Raw genomic sequence first — 15,933 nt, 5'->3', positions numbered from 1 at the left:
CACAGGAAAGCATCAATGCTGCTGGATAACAGTAAATAAATTCATGACAACTTGGACAAAATTTCCACCAATGACAAAAGAATTGGGGTTTGCTTTAAATGATGTTAAATGCGTATTTATATACAGAAGCAGATGAATAGTACTAAATTATGACATTAATGATAAGCAACTGTATTAAGTTACAGTATATAAATATTTAGGGTAATATTAAAAAGAAATATGAAATGAAACAGATACATGGAATCAGCTTCAGATGACCTGAGTATAAAACATTTGTTGGACTTATTGTGGGAAAAATGTGAACACATACAAGATAAACAAACTGACTGTTGCCATAAGAGCAGCTTGAAGAAAGAAGTCAAAGGAATTTAGATATATTACGACAGGTGTTTAACCAGGGGCCAGTGTAGCCCATAGAAAAATTACACAGATGTGATCAGGAAAGTTATATGGGAATCTAAAACAGCTTTCATTGATTGTGTTCCATAGCTTTGATAAATCAAAGAACTGACACACTGTAACAGATGAAGCTGTTTCAGATGTTACAATATGTCATTTCTACATAATGTGGGAATGTTTATAGGAAAGGCAATGAAATGCTGTTGAACAAATGTACAGATATAAAGATGCACACCTCCTCCCATGAACCATGAACATTGCCGTTGGTGGGGAGGCTTGCGTGGCTCAGCAATAAACATAGCCGTACCGTAGGTGCAACCACAATGGAAGGGTATCTGCTGAGAGGCCAGACAAACATGTGGTTTCTGAAGAGGGGCAGCAGCTTTTTCAGTGGTTGCAGGAGCAACAGTCTGGATGATTGACTAATCTGGCCTTGTAACATTAACCAAAATGGAGTTGCTGTGCTGGTACTGCGAACGGCTGAAAGCACGGGGAAACCACAGCTGTAGTTTCCCTGAGGGCATTTACTGTATGGTTAAATGATGATGGTGTCCTCTGGGGTAAAATATTTCAGAGGTAAAATAGTTCCCCATTCAGATCTCCGGGCTGGGACTCCTCAGAAAGATGTCGTTATCAGGAGAAAGAGAACTGGTGTTCTAAGCATTGGAGCGTGGAATGTCAGACCTCTTAGTCGGGCAGGCAGATTAGAAAATTTAAAAAGGGAAGTGGATAGGTTAAAGCTTTATATAGTGGGAATTAGTGAAGTTAGTGGCAGGAGGAACAAGACTTCTGGTCAGGTGAATACAGGATTACAAATACAAAATCAAATAGGGGTAATGCAGGAGTAGGTTTAATAATGAATAAAAAAATAGGAGTGCAGAGTAGTGAACACATTATAGTAGCATAGATAGACATGAAGTTTATATACCAACTAGATGATTAAGAGATTGAAGAAATGTATGATGCGATAAAAGACATTATTCAGATACTGAAAGGAGACGAAAATTTAATTGTCATGGGGAACTCGAATTCGATGGTAGGAAAAGGAAGAGAAGGAAAAGTAGTGGTTGAATATGGATTGGGGGTAAGAAATGAAAGAGGAATCTGTCTGATAGAATTTTGCACAGAGCATAATCATAGCTAACACTTAGTTCAAGAATCATAAAATAAGGTTGTATACATGGAAGAATCCTGGAGATACTAGAAGGTATCAGATAGATTATATAATGGTAAAACAGAGATTTAGGAACCAGGTTTTAAATTGTAAGACATTTCCAGGGGCAGATGTGGACTCTGACCACAATTTATTGGTTATGAACTGTAGATTAAAACTGAAGAAACTGGAAAAAAGGTGGCAATTTAAGGAGATGGGACCTGGATAAACTGACTAAACCAGAGGTTGTACAGAGCTTCAGGGAGAGCATATGGGAACAATTGACAAGAATGGCGGAAAGAAATACAGTAGATGAAGAATGGGTAGCTTTGAGGGATGAAGTAGTGAAGGCAGCAGAGGATCAAGTAGGTAAAAAGATGAGGGCTAGTAGAAATCCTTGGGTAACAAGAGATGCTGAATTTAATTGGTAAAAGAAGAAGATATAAAAATGCAATAAGTGAGGCAGGCGAAAAGGAATACAAACATCTCAAAAATGAGATTGACAGGAAGTGCAAAATGGCTAAGCAGGGATGGCTGGAGGACAAATGTAAGGATGTAGAGGCATATATGATTAGGGGCAAGATAGATGCTGCTTACAGTAAAATTAGAGAGACCTTTGGAGAAAAGAGAACACCTGTATGAATATCAAGAACTCAGATGGAAAACCAGTTCTGAGCAAGGAAGGGAAAGCAGAAAGGTGGAAGGAGTATGTAGAGGGTGTATACAAGGGTGATGTACTTGAGGGCAATATAGAAATGGAAGAGGACGTAGATGAAAATGAAATGGGAGATGTGATACTACGTGAAGATTTGAGAAAGTACTGAAAGATCTATGTCAAAACAAGGGCCTGGGAGCAGAAAACATTCCATTAGAACTACTGATAGCCTTGGGAGAGCCAGCCATGACAAAATTCTACCATCTGCTGAGCAAGATGTATGAGACAGGCGAAATACCCTCAGACTTCAAGAAGACTATATTAATTCTAATCCCAAAGAAACCAGGTGTTGATAGGTGCAGAAATTACTGAAATTTCAGTTTAATAAGTCATGGCTGCAAAATACTAACACAAATTCTTTACAGACGAATGGAAAAACTGGTAGAAGCTGACCTCGGGGAAGGTCAGTTTGGATTCCGTAGAAATGTTGGAACACGTGAGGCAATACTGACCCTACAACTTACCTTAGAAATTAGATTCCGGAAAGGCAAACATACATTTCTAACATTTGTAGACTCAGAGAAAGCTTTCGACAATATTGACTGGAAAACTCTGAAGGTGAGAGGGGTCTAATACAGGGACCGAAAGGCTATATAAAATTTGCACAGAAACCCGATGGAAATTATAAGAGTCGAGGGGCATGAAAGGGAAGCAGTGGTTGGGTTGTAGACAGGGTTGAGACAGGGTTGTAGCCTATCCCTGATGTTATTCAATCTTTATACTGAGCAAGCAGTAAAGGAAACAAAAGAAAAATCTGGAGTAGGAATTAAAATCCATGGAGAAGAAATAAAAACTTTGATGTTTGCCGATGACATTGTAATTCTGTCAGAGACAGCAAAGGCCTTGGAAGAGCAGCTGAATGGAATGGATAGTGTCTTGAAAGGAGGATGTAAGATGAACATCAACAAAAGCAAATAGAGGATAATGGAATTTAGTCGAATTACATCAGGTGATGCTGAGGGAATTACATTAGGAAATGAGACACTTAAAGTAGTAGATGAGTTTTGCTGTCTGGGGAGCAAAATAACTGATGATGGTCGAAGTAAAGAGGATATAAAATGTAGACTGGTAATGGCAAGGAAAGCATTAATGAAGAAAAGAAATTTGTTAACATCAGGTATAGATTTAAGTGTCAGGAAGTCTTTTCTGAAAGTATCTGTACAGAGTGTAGCCACGTATGGAAGTGAAACATGAACAATAAATAGTTTAGACAAGAAGAAAATATAAGCTTCGGAAATGTAGTGCTATGGAAGAATGCTGAAGATTAGATGGGTAGATCACATAACTAATTAGGAGGTATGGAATGGAAATGGGGAGAAGAGAAATTTGTGGTACAGCTTGACTAGAAGAAGGGATCAGTTGGTAGGACACATTCTTGAGACATGAAGGGATCATAAGTTTAGCATTGGAGGGAAGTGCGGAGGGTAAAAATTGTAGAGGGAGACCAAGGCATGAATACACTAAGCAGATTCAGAAGGATGCAGGTTGCAGTAGTTACTCAGAGATGAAGAACCTTGCACAGGATAGAGTAGCATGGAGAGCTGCATCAACCTGTCTCTGGACTGAAGACCACCACCACAACAACAACAAAGTTGCAGATGCAGTGCACAAAAGATTTTGTCTCACAGTTCTTTTAATTTAATAGTAAAAAAATGAGTATACTCAATAATGACAAATCATTCTCATACTGACAGAAGGAGGTCTAAAGTTGTCCTACTGGTTTATGCAGTTTATATTAGTTGCATATGTAGCATGTTAAAAATCACATTGTTCAATACTTACATTGATGATGCAGTGTACAGGTGAATTTCTAGGATAAACATTGGGATACACTGTAACAACTCTGTATCGTTAAAATCACTCCTATATGTTGATGGCCTTAAGCTGATTTTTTTCAAGAGAAGACAATTTACAAAAAGCAATTTATGAACTGAATAAAATATGTACAGAATATAATATGAACATATTTTCAAATAAATTTAAGTTAATGGCAGTTTATAGACATGATTCAGTGAGAACTAAAATTGTAGTTAATGAAAAAATAGTAGAACAGGTAGAATATTTTAATTATCTTAGATGTAAAATATCATATGAATATTAAGGAAGATACACGGATTAAGTTGAATAGATTTGAAAATATCTGTGGAACAGTTAACAGAACTTTAAAGCATAAAACATAGAATGAAAAATGATTGAAAATTTATAAAACATTCACACTGCCAACCCTATTACAGTAGAACATCGATTATCCAAAGAAGCCCATCCCCCTTCCCAGCAGCACCACACCAACACCCAAAATAGCAGCCATTTGCACTCCATTAAGATCACTTGTGTCAACTTTGGCACACAATGGAAACTTGTGATATAAAACACCTAAACTTAAATGTGTTGTCCTTTCTATGAGAGAGAAATATGAGGCTAATAAAAGGTTAGAGCAAGATGGATCTACAACCATGTTATCTAATGAGTATAAGGTTGGTGAGTTGACAGTTATGGATATAAAAAGCAAAAGATGAGCATCACAAATTTTATATCTAAGCTTGATTCTACTGATGGATTGACAAGTTGTAAAACTATGAAGCTTGCCATGTAAACATATCTAGATGATGCTGCTTACAAGTGGTCTACACAAAAAAGATCATAATGAGAACCTATCTCTGGACACATTCTATTTGAAAAGGCAATTCAATTTAATGAAAATCTTGGAGTGACATTGAAGTTTACAGCAAACACGAGCTGGTTCAAATGTTTACGTCAAGACATGGCACTTGTGAGCTGAAAATGGAGAAAAACAATCTGCTAATTCTTTCAAAATCTAACTAAGGGATGTATTGACGGAAGAAGATTATGCTCTCGAAAATGTTTACAATGTTGATAAAACTGGGCTCAAATGGAAATCTTTGCCAATAAACTCTTGGTTCATGTTGTGAATTAGCAGCACCATGTCCTAAAACATGAAAGGAGTGTATTACAGCTAAAATCTTAGGCTAATGCCACTGGCAGCTACAGAATGCCTATTTTCACCAATGGTACAAGTAAGAAACAGTGTGTTTCAAAAATGTTAATATTTCTGTGATGCCTACTGTTGACACCTTACAAAAGCACACAAGGATGGATATTATGATTCCAAAATGGTTCATGGTTTTTATTTATTTATTGTTCGGTGGGACCAAACTAAGGAGAAGTCTCCATGGTCATGGAACGAGTCAATACATGGAATTATAATACGATAGCAGAAACAGATAAAATGAAATATAAAAAGCATATTCAGGCGACAAGTCGTAAGTTTAAATAACGAAAATCAACAATGTAACACTAGAATTTGCTTAATTTTTTAGCTCTTCCAGGAGCTCCTCGACAGAATAGAAGGGGGGAGCCATGAGGAAACTCTTCAGTTTAGACTTAAAAGAGTTTGGGCTACTGCTAAGATTTTTGAGTTCTTGTGGTAGCTTATTGAAAATGAATGCAGCAGAATACTGCACTCCTTTCTGCACAAGAGTCAAGGAAGTGCATTCCACATGCAGATTTGATTTCTGCCTAGTATTAACTGAGTGAAAGTTGCTAACTCTTGAGAATAGGCTAATATTGCTAACAACAAACGACATTAAAGAAAATATATACTGTGAGGGCAATGTCAGAATTCCCAAACTATTGAATAGGGGTTGACAAGAGGTTCTCGAACTTACACCACACATAGCTCGACCAGCCCGTTTTTGAGCCAAAAATACCCTTTTTGAATCAGAAGAATTACCCCAAAAAATAATAACATATGACATAAGCGTATGAAAATATGCGAAGTAGACTACTTTTCGTGTTGAAGTGTCACTTATTTCAGATATTGTTCTAATGGTAAATAAAGCAGCATTTAGTTTCTGAACCAGATCCTGGACATGAGCTTTCCACAACAGCTTACTATCTATCTGAACGCCTAGGAACTTGAACTGTTCCGTCTCGCTTATAATATGCCCACTCTGTCTGATCAAAATATCGGTTCGTGTTGAATTGCGAGTTAGAAACTGTAAAAACTGAGTCTTACTGTGATTTAGCATCAAATTATTTTCCACAAGCCACGAACTTATTTCATGAACTACATTATTTGATACTGTTTCAATATTACACACAAGATCCTTCACTACCAAGCTGGTGTCATCAGCAAACAGAAATATTTTTGAATCACCTGTAATACTAGAAGGCATATCATTTATACACTCCTGGAAATTGAAATAAGAACACCGTGAATTCATTGTCCCAGGAAGGGGAAACTTTATTGACACATTCCTGGGGTCAGATACATCACATGATCACACTGACAGAACCACAGGCACATAGACACAGGCAACAGAGCATGCACAATGTCGGCACTAGTACAGTGTATATCCACCTTTCGCAGCAATGCAGGCTGCTATTCTCCCATGGAGACGATCGTAGAGATGCTGGATGTAGTCCTGTGGAACGGCTTGCCATGCCATTTCCACCTGGCGCCTCAGTTGGACCAGCGTTCGTGCTGGACGTGCAGACCGCGTGAGACGACGCTTCATCCAGTCCCAAACATGCTCAATGGGGGACAGATCCGGAGATCTTGCTGGCCAGGGTAGTTGACTTACACCTTCTAGAGCACGTTGGGTGGCACAGGATACATGCAGACGTGCATTGTCCTGTTGGAACAGCAAGTTCCCTTGCCAGTCTAGGAATGGTAGAACGATGGGTTCGATGACGGTTTGGATGTACCGTGCACTATTCAGTGTCCCCTCGACGATCACCAGTGGTGTACGGCCAGTGTAGGAGATCGCTCCCCACACCATGATGCCGGGTGTTGGCCCTGTGTGCCTCGGTCGTATGCAGTCCTGATTGTGGCGCTCACCTGCACGGTGCCAAACACGCATACGACCATCATTGGCACCAAGGCAGAAGCGACTCTCATCGCTGAAGACGACACGTCTCCATTCGTCCCTCCATTCACGCCTGTCGCGACACCACTGGAGGCGGGCTGCACGATGTTGGGGCGTGAGCGGAAGACGGCCTAACGGTGTGCGGGACCGTAGCCCAGCTTCATGGAGACGGTTGCGAATGGTCCTCGCCGATACCCCAGGAGCAACAGTGTCCCTAATTTGCTGGGAAGTGGCGGTGCGGTCCCCTACAGCACTGCGTAGGATCCTACGGTCTTGGCGTGCATCCGTGCATCGCTGCGGTCCGGTCCCAGGTCGACGGGCACGTGCACCTTCCGCCGACCACTGGCGACAACATCGATGTACTGTGGAGACCTCACGCCCCACGTGTTGAGCAATTCGGCGGTACGTCCACCCGGCCTCCCGCATGCCCACTATACGCCCTCGCTCAAAGTCCGTCAACTGCACATACGGTTCACGTCCACCCTGTCGCGGCATGCTACCAGTGTTAAAGACTGCGATGGAGCTCCGTATGCCACGGCAAACTGGCTGACACTGACGGCGGCGGTTCACAAATGCTGCGCAGCTAGCGCCATTCGACGGCCAACACCGCGGTTCCTGGTGTGTCCGCTGTGCCGTGCGTGTGATCATTGCTTGTACAGCCCTCTCACAGTGTCCGGAGCAAGTATGGTGGGTCTGACACACCGGTGTCAATGTGTTCTTTTTTCCATTTCCAGGAGTGTATAAATAGGAAACAGCAGTGGACCCAGCACCGATCCTTGGGGAATGCCCCACTTAACAGTGCCCCATTGGGACTGAACATCACTACCACTCTCAACATTGCGGAGAATTACCTTCTGCTTTCTGTTCTTAAAGTAAGAGGCGAACCAACTGTAAGCTACTCCCCTTACTCCATAATGGTCCAACTTCTGCAGTAATATTTTGTGGTCAACAAGCCTTCGTTAAATCAAAGAAAACACCTAGCGTTCGCAACCTTTTATTTAATCCGTCCAAAACATCACAGAGAAAAGAGAATACAGCATTTTCAGTTGTTAAACCATTTCTAAAACCAAACTGAACATTTGACAGCAAATTATGTGAATTTAAATGCTCCAGTAACCTTGTATATACAACCTTCTCGATAACTTTAGCAAACACCGATGGCATAGAAATAGGTCTACAATTGTCAACATTATCCCTGTCTCCCTTTTTATAAAGTGGCTTCACTACCGAGTTCTTTAATCGGTCAGGAAACCAACCACTCCTAAAGAAAAAGTTACAGATATGGCTATGTACTGGGCTAACATACATAGAACAATACTTCAGTATTCTGCCAGTACCCTGTCATATCCATGAGAGTTCTTGGTCTTTAGTGATTTAATCATTAACTCAATCTCCCTCTTGTCAGTATCATGGAGGAGCATTTCAGTTAACAGTCTCGGAACACTGTTTTCTAAGAGCGCTATATGATTCCCTGTTGGGACTAGGTTTCTATTTAGTTCACCTGCTATATTCAGAATGTGATTATTAAATACTGTACATATATGTGACTTATCAGTAACATGGACATTCCCACTACGCACTGATTCTATATCCTCAACCTGTCTCTGCAGACCAGCCACTTCCTTTATGACTGACCATATAGTTTTAATGTTATCCTGAGACTTAGCTATTCTATCTGCATACCACATAGTTTTTGCCTTCCTAATAACATTTTTAAGCACCTTACAATACTGTTTGTAATGGGCTGCTGCATTTAGATTTTGACTGTTTCTAACGTTTTGATATAATTGCCACTTTGTTCTACAAGATATTCTTATCCCTCTAGTCAGCCACCCAGGCTGCCTGTTTGTGCTAGTACCCTGTTTTGAACGTTCTAATGGAAAGCAACTTTCAAAGAGCACGAGAAAACTCTTGAGAAAAGCATTATATTTATCGTCTACTGTATCAGCGCTATAAACATCTTGCCACTCTTGTTCCTTGATAAGGTTTACAAAGGTCTCTACAGCAACTGGATCAGCTTTCCTAAACAGTTGATGACTATATTTAACACGTGTTGCAGCACAAAAATCTTTTAGAGTTAAAATTTGTGCATCATGATCTGAAAGGCCATTCACCTTTTTGCTAACAGAATGCCCTTCTAGTAATGAGGAATGAACAAAAATATTGTCTATGGTTGTTCTACTGTTCCCTTGCACTCTCATTGGAAAGAATACGGTTTGCATAAGATTATATGAATTAAGGAGGTCTACCAGCATCCTTTTCCTTGCACAATCACTTATGCAATTAATATTGAAGTCACCACATATAACTAACTTTTTGTATTTCCTATAAAGTGAACCAAGTACCTCCTCTAGCTTCAGCAAAAATGTTGTGAAATCGGAGTCTGGTGATCTATAAATAACAACAGTTAGAAGTTTAGCTCCATTAAATTTAACCACACCTGCACAACATTCAAACACCTTTTCAGTGCAGTACTTTGAAACATCAACTGACTCAAATGGGATGCCATTTTTCACGTACATGGCTACTCCCCCACACCGCAAAGAGCTCCTAGAAAAGCTGCCAGCCAACCTGTATCCTGGTAAAGGAAGCCTCTGAATTATCTCCTTATTTAAGAAGTGTTCAGATATACCAATAATTTCAGAGTCAACATCTATAAGCAGTTCACTAACTTTATCTCTAATACCTTGTATATTTTGATGAAATATACTAATTCCCTCATTACTCGGATATCTAAGCTTTGTTGAAAGTGGTTCCTTTATTAGAGAGACTTCCCTTAAGCAGGAATACCTATCAGCTGACTTCAGGCTAAAAAAGGTTCAGCTCTAACACCCACTACTGCAGGAATTTTCCCATGAGTGATCCCACTGCCCCCACCTATGCTGTCACCTATAAGCTTTGCCAACCTCCCCTTCCCATACCTGTTGAGGTGCAGGCCATGTCTAGTGAAACCCGTCCTGCTGATAGATTCCACCGACACCACTGAAATGTGACCCATGCTTTCTGTCATCAGTGCACCCCCAAGTCTCATGTTATTACGCCTGACGGCTGTATTAAGATGAGGCCGATCGTGACGCTGAAACAGTTCCACGAAATGCATGTTCGTGTTGCCAGTCTGAGTGGCTATCTTTTCCAGGTCACCATCTATGTCATACTCCCCATCCCTATCAATACTATTACCAGCCCCACCCACAATCACTACCTGATCCTCTTTAGTGAAATCCCTACATAACCCCCCTATGTTAACAGTCACCTGAGCTAATCCTGCATTAGGCTTCACAATGCTGGTGACCTGGTACTCACTCCCCAACACTTCCTGCAACTGCTGGCCTACACCTCTGCCATGAGAACTACCTAACAGCAGAACCTTCTTCTTTCTCTTCGACTTTGCAACTGTCCTAGCCACCGTAACTACTGAGGTCTGCTGCATACTTCCTACATCTACAGTTACTAGAGATTCTCTCCACCAGACTCTGACAGTTGGTCATATCTATTGCTCTCCACTAGACTCTGACAGTTGGTCATGTCTATTGCAAACACCAATAGTAAAACTATCTGAAAATCTTCTTCTCCTAGCAGATCTCTTGGCAACAGCCAGCTCCCATTCCCCAACCCCCTTCTCCCTCCTCATCCTATCTAGCTCCTCCTGTGCGTTTTTCAACTGCACCTGATGGGCACAGATCTTACGCTCCTGCTCCTCTATCAACTTACTCTTGCTGCATAACCTGCAGTTCCAGGAGATGATTTCACCAGAATGCCCACTGGCTTCCCCACTGCATTCCCCCCAGTGAAAATACTTCGAACCAGTCTCACACCGCAATCCACTACTCACGAACCTACAGCAAAGCCCACACTTCTCACTCATGGTAAAATGTTACATTTGTTGAAACAAGAAAACTACTTTATCTAAGTTCCACTACTACAATAAGATGATGTTAAAAACCTGACTACAATAATCACAAACTTACTCTACAAGGGAAGTAACTACTATTATTAACAGTATTAATCAACAAAAAATGAGAATATAACAAAAGACTAATACAGAAAGTGAATCAAATGTCTAATGACACAGTAACGAAACTGAAAACAGTTCCCAAAAGGTTCTTCTGAAATTATTTCACCAGAAAACACCAAAAACACCGATTGAAGACTACTAAAGTTCCTAAATAAACCACTATACACAAACAATTAATTAGTACTTAGCTTTCGATGCGCCGCTACAGCTGCAACTGGTCAGAGCGGATATAAAAACAGGCAAGAGGTTAAGTTGCTCGATACGAAACACTCACAAATATCAGGTCACAACACAAGAAAGGCAGAGGTGAATGAAGAAACCACTAATAAGTCACTTATATAGTAAATATTATCACAAAAACCGTTAAAATACATATCTGAAACCTAAAAATATTTAAAAACTTAGAGAGCGATCTCACACGCAGTCACTCACTTATGACGTCACACCAAAGACTTCTGTAACCTCTGTAAAAGCTCATCAGTTAAGTAATGGCAAAAGGGAGAAAACATTACTGCTCCTTGACAAAGCAGCAACTGATTCATCATGTGTTATCTTAAATGAAAATGACAAGTTTGTGAAAGTGATGTTTCTTCCACTTAACATAACCTCCTTATAAAAGCCCAGGATCAAAGTGATATTGAGGCTTTCAAATGGTACTAACGAAAAGAAGTGTTACATAAGTTATTGTTAGAAATATAAGAGGCGGGAGAAGGAAGTCTGTTAAGCTTTGCCAAAAAAAACACTTTCTTCATGTCATGAATTAATAGCACCTGGTCCTAAAATATGAAAGGATCATATTACTGCCAAATCGTCATGAACGTGATGAAAGAGACATTCAAAAATGGATTAGAGTTGAAAATACAGATCCAGGGCATCAAATCCTGTATGATAGCAAAATTGTAAACCTAATCACTGATGAAGCTGATGCCACCAGCATTTCATCAACTAGTGGTCCAGAAAATGAAGATGAAAACATACCTTCTGATTCTAAAGCATTTACATGTTTCGATACTTCTTTGCGATTGTCTGAGCTGAAGATGAAAGCAATCATTATCAGATAACTGTCCTGAAAAAAGTATGTGACTTAGCTGCTCGTAAGCAGGCAGGCCTGCTTTGACAAACAAAATCAAGGATTTTTTTAAGCTTTAATTGCTTACATGTATAACGTACACGCAAAATGCATATGTATTACATATTTTTTATTTACTGGACTGTACTACATACATTCTTACTGTAATTGTCTTTGTAATAACAGAAGACATTCATGTTGTAAATATATGTATTTTTATTGGTAAATAAAAGTATACAGTACAGTTATCTGAATGCTTTACCATATATGGAAGTGAATCGTGGATACTGAATAAAAGATAATAAAAACAAATACAAGGAGTATAAATGAAATTTCTTACAGCAGTGAATTTAAAAGACTTGATAAGTAATATGAAATAAAGATATTTGAAAGGAGTTGAGAGTTAAAAAACAAAAAGAAAGGGAATGAACATCTACAAAGAATGGATCTACAGAGGCTACCCCATCAAACAAAGAACTTTAAACCAAAGGAGAAAAAGAGGCCCTGGTTGATCAAGAAAAAGATACAAACTATATGTGGCCGTAACTGGCCTAATATGGAAAGTGCAGAACAAGAAGAAAAAGAAGAAGAAGCAATAGAACTCACATCAAATTTGGATGATAGACTCACTTTTGTTAATTGTGGCATACACAATGATATGAAGCTGCAGTCATAATGAAGCGATAGACTCACTTTTGTTAATTGTGGCATACACAATGATATGAAGCTGCAGTCATAATGAAGTGATAGACTCACTTTTGTTAATTGTGGCATACACAATGATATGAAGCTGCAGTCATAATGAAGCGATAGACTCACTTTTGTTAATTGTGGCATACACAATGATATGAAGCTGCAGTCATAATGAAGTGATAGACTCACTTTTGTTAATTGTGGCATACACAATGATATGAAGCTGCAGTCATAATGAAGCAAGCAAAAGCAAAGTTCCATGTTCTGGCCCTGACGGCAACAAAACAGTGGAAGAATATTTAAACTTATGGCAGTATTACTATGCACTATTTCTAAAGACTCTTAGCAATCAAATAAAACTATGGAATGTAAATAAATAATGTGAGAAATATTTCTGCAAAATAATATTTTTCTTAAATGAAAATGTGATACTAATCGCACCTAGACCTTTTAATTTGGACCTTCTTTGATGCATGAAAGTCTGATGATTTTGTACCATTCAAAATGTTTTTGCTCATTCCCTATATTAAGTACTTAACAGTATTAGTGTGCCATACCAATAAGCAGCCTTGTGAGTTATTAGTAGTATGGTATTCTGCCTTACAGCAGGTCTTGTCATGGGTTAAGCCTCTTCCACTTTTGTCTGTCCATAGCCAGTCTTTTCATTTCTGAATATTTGTCTCCTTTGATATTGTCCAGCATTTGATATCTTCTTTTTCCTCTTCCCCTTTTTCCCACCACCATTCCTTCTGTTCCTTCCTTCCATAAACAGTCCCTCCTCAAACAATGTCCAATCCAGATCCGTTTTCTATTTCTGATGACTTTCAGCATGTTTTTGTCTTCTCCACCTCTTCTTAATACTTCTTCATTCCTTACTCAGTCTACCATTTCACTTCCGCCATTCTTCTCCACATCCACATCTCTAGTGCCTCCAATCTTCTTTCATCTTCCTTCCTCAATATCCAGGTCTCCACACCTTATAGAGCAACGCTCCAGATGTAACATTTGGTAAGTCTTTTCCTCAGATCTTTGTTTAGTGGTGAATATAGTGTTTATTCATGTGTGGTTTTGTGTGCAGTGAATGTTTATATTATTTAGAAAAATGAATGAAGATGTTGCATATAGTCCTTCCGGTGGCTTGCCATCAACTTTTGTGTCACTTCTGTGATGCATTAACCCATTACATATTCGTATCTTTTATAAATTATAAGACAGGTGCCCTGGGGGATGAAGATGGCCATCTCTGCAGCCAATGTGCTATGAGCCGATCCCCATACTTTAGCTTCCAGCATAAGTGCCAAGTTAAAGTGTGCAGATAGTATTTGTTCTCTCATTTTGAAATGACTTCTGTCAACACATACTATCACAGTTTGGAAACAATGCATAGAGAAAGAAATTATTCAAAAAAGTAGGTGCTGCAACAACAAAAACAAAGAAGCAGAGGAATCTCTGAAAGAGTGTTTCCATAATTTCAAATTGCTATGTTAAAATGAGTTGTTACAGAATCTCCCACTGTTGAGTATGATTACTTAAACTATAGACAGTCTGTTATAGAAACTTTAAGAAATTTCTTTTAAAAATATGCATAACAGGATAATAATGAGAGCCTCTGTCATAGTTCAAGAATTGTCATCTCACATGCTAAGAATGTAATTACAGTACAGTAGACTCTTGACTATCTGGCCTAATGTGGTGGAAGGTCTAGCAGGATAACAAAAAAGCCAGGTAGGTTGGAGTACTATAAATCCTCTCTTCCAACCTCAAACTTAGCATCAAAATGCCCTTTCTTTATACAAAAACTTGATTTTATTAATAATTTCTGACTTATTTCAAATACATGCTAGTTATAACTGTGTTGTTATGTAAGTACTACATCCTTCAAAAATTCTACATCTACATCCATACTCCATGAGCCACCCGATGTTGTGTGGCAGAGGGTACCTTGAGTACCTCTTTCGTTTCTCCCCTCTATCCCAGTCTCATATTGTTCGTGGAAAGAAAGATTGTTGGTATGCCTCTGTGTGGACTCTAATCTCTCTGATTTTATCCTCATGGTCTCCTCACGAGATATACGTAGGAGGGAGCAATATACTGCTTGACTCCTCGATGAAGGTATGTTCTCGAAACTTCAACAAAAGCCCGTACCGAGCTACTGAGCGTCTCTCTTGTACAGCCTTCCACTGTAGTTTATCTGTCATCTCCGTAATGCTTTTGCGATTACCAAATGATCCTGTAACAAAGTGCGCTGCTCTCCATAGGATCTTCTCTATCTCTTCTATCAACCCTACTGGTACGGATCCCACACCGGTGAACAGTATTCAGGCAGTGGGCGGACAAGTGTACCGTAACCTACTTCCTTTGTTTTTGGACTGCATTTCCTTAGGATTCTTCCAATGAATTGTTTATTACATGAAACATAAAACGATCTTCAGTGTAAAGTATAAGCGTATGATTTCAGACGTGAAAAACCAGTGTGAAAGTTTCAGGTTTGAGGCACTGAAAAAGTCTTTGTTAGATGACTGTTTCTCTCCCTTGGCCATCTTTCACACTGCAATATCCTTCCACTTTTGCAAACAGATGATATCAACTGTCATTGCTTCCATCTGCTCACTAATTTACTGCAGTGCTGCCGCAATCATCTCGAACCCTTCCAAATGTTGAATAAGATTTCTTCTTTCATCTAAGTTTGCCTAGTCCTCTTATGTTACTTCCCCCTGCATCACTATTTCCACAATATCATTATCAGTTAGTTCATCAACTACATCATTTGGCATCCATTCTGTGATGTCTTCTGCACTGACATCCTCAGAGGCTGATACATTTTTGAGTGATAGACAGTATCACCATTTCCATCTCTGACTTGTTTCACACACGGATTCAAAGTTAAAATGTCCATCAATTGTACAACTGTTCACCAGAAACTCCCTCCTCATCAATTAACTTCAAAAGATAGTCTTTAAACAATGGCACAGCCAGTTTGTCAATAGATACAGCCTCTCC

General features: G+C 39.4%; 1 protein-coding gene across 3 annotated transcripts in view; it reads right to left on the bottom strand.

Moving 5' to 3' along the window:
- The window catches only part of LOC126176817 (uncharacterized), a 90,029-nt gene that overhangs the window by 31,192 nt on the left and 42,904 nt on the right, over positions 1–15,933 (bottom strand). The window lies entirely within an intron of this gene.

This window comes from Schistocerca cancellata, chromosome 3 (assembly GCF_023864275.1).
Source record: "Schistocerca cancellata isolate TAMUIC-IGC-003103 chromosome 3, iqSchCanc2.1, whole genome shotgun sequence".
Classification (NCBI taxonomy): domain Eukaryota; kingdom Metazoa; phylum Arthropoda; class Insecta; order Orthoptera; family Acrididae; genus Schistocerca; species Schistocerca cancellata.
Note: the sequence above shows the minus strand (reverse complement) of the source record. Positions and strands in the feature narration are given on the sequence as shown.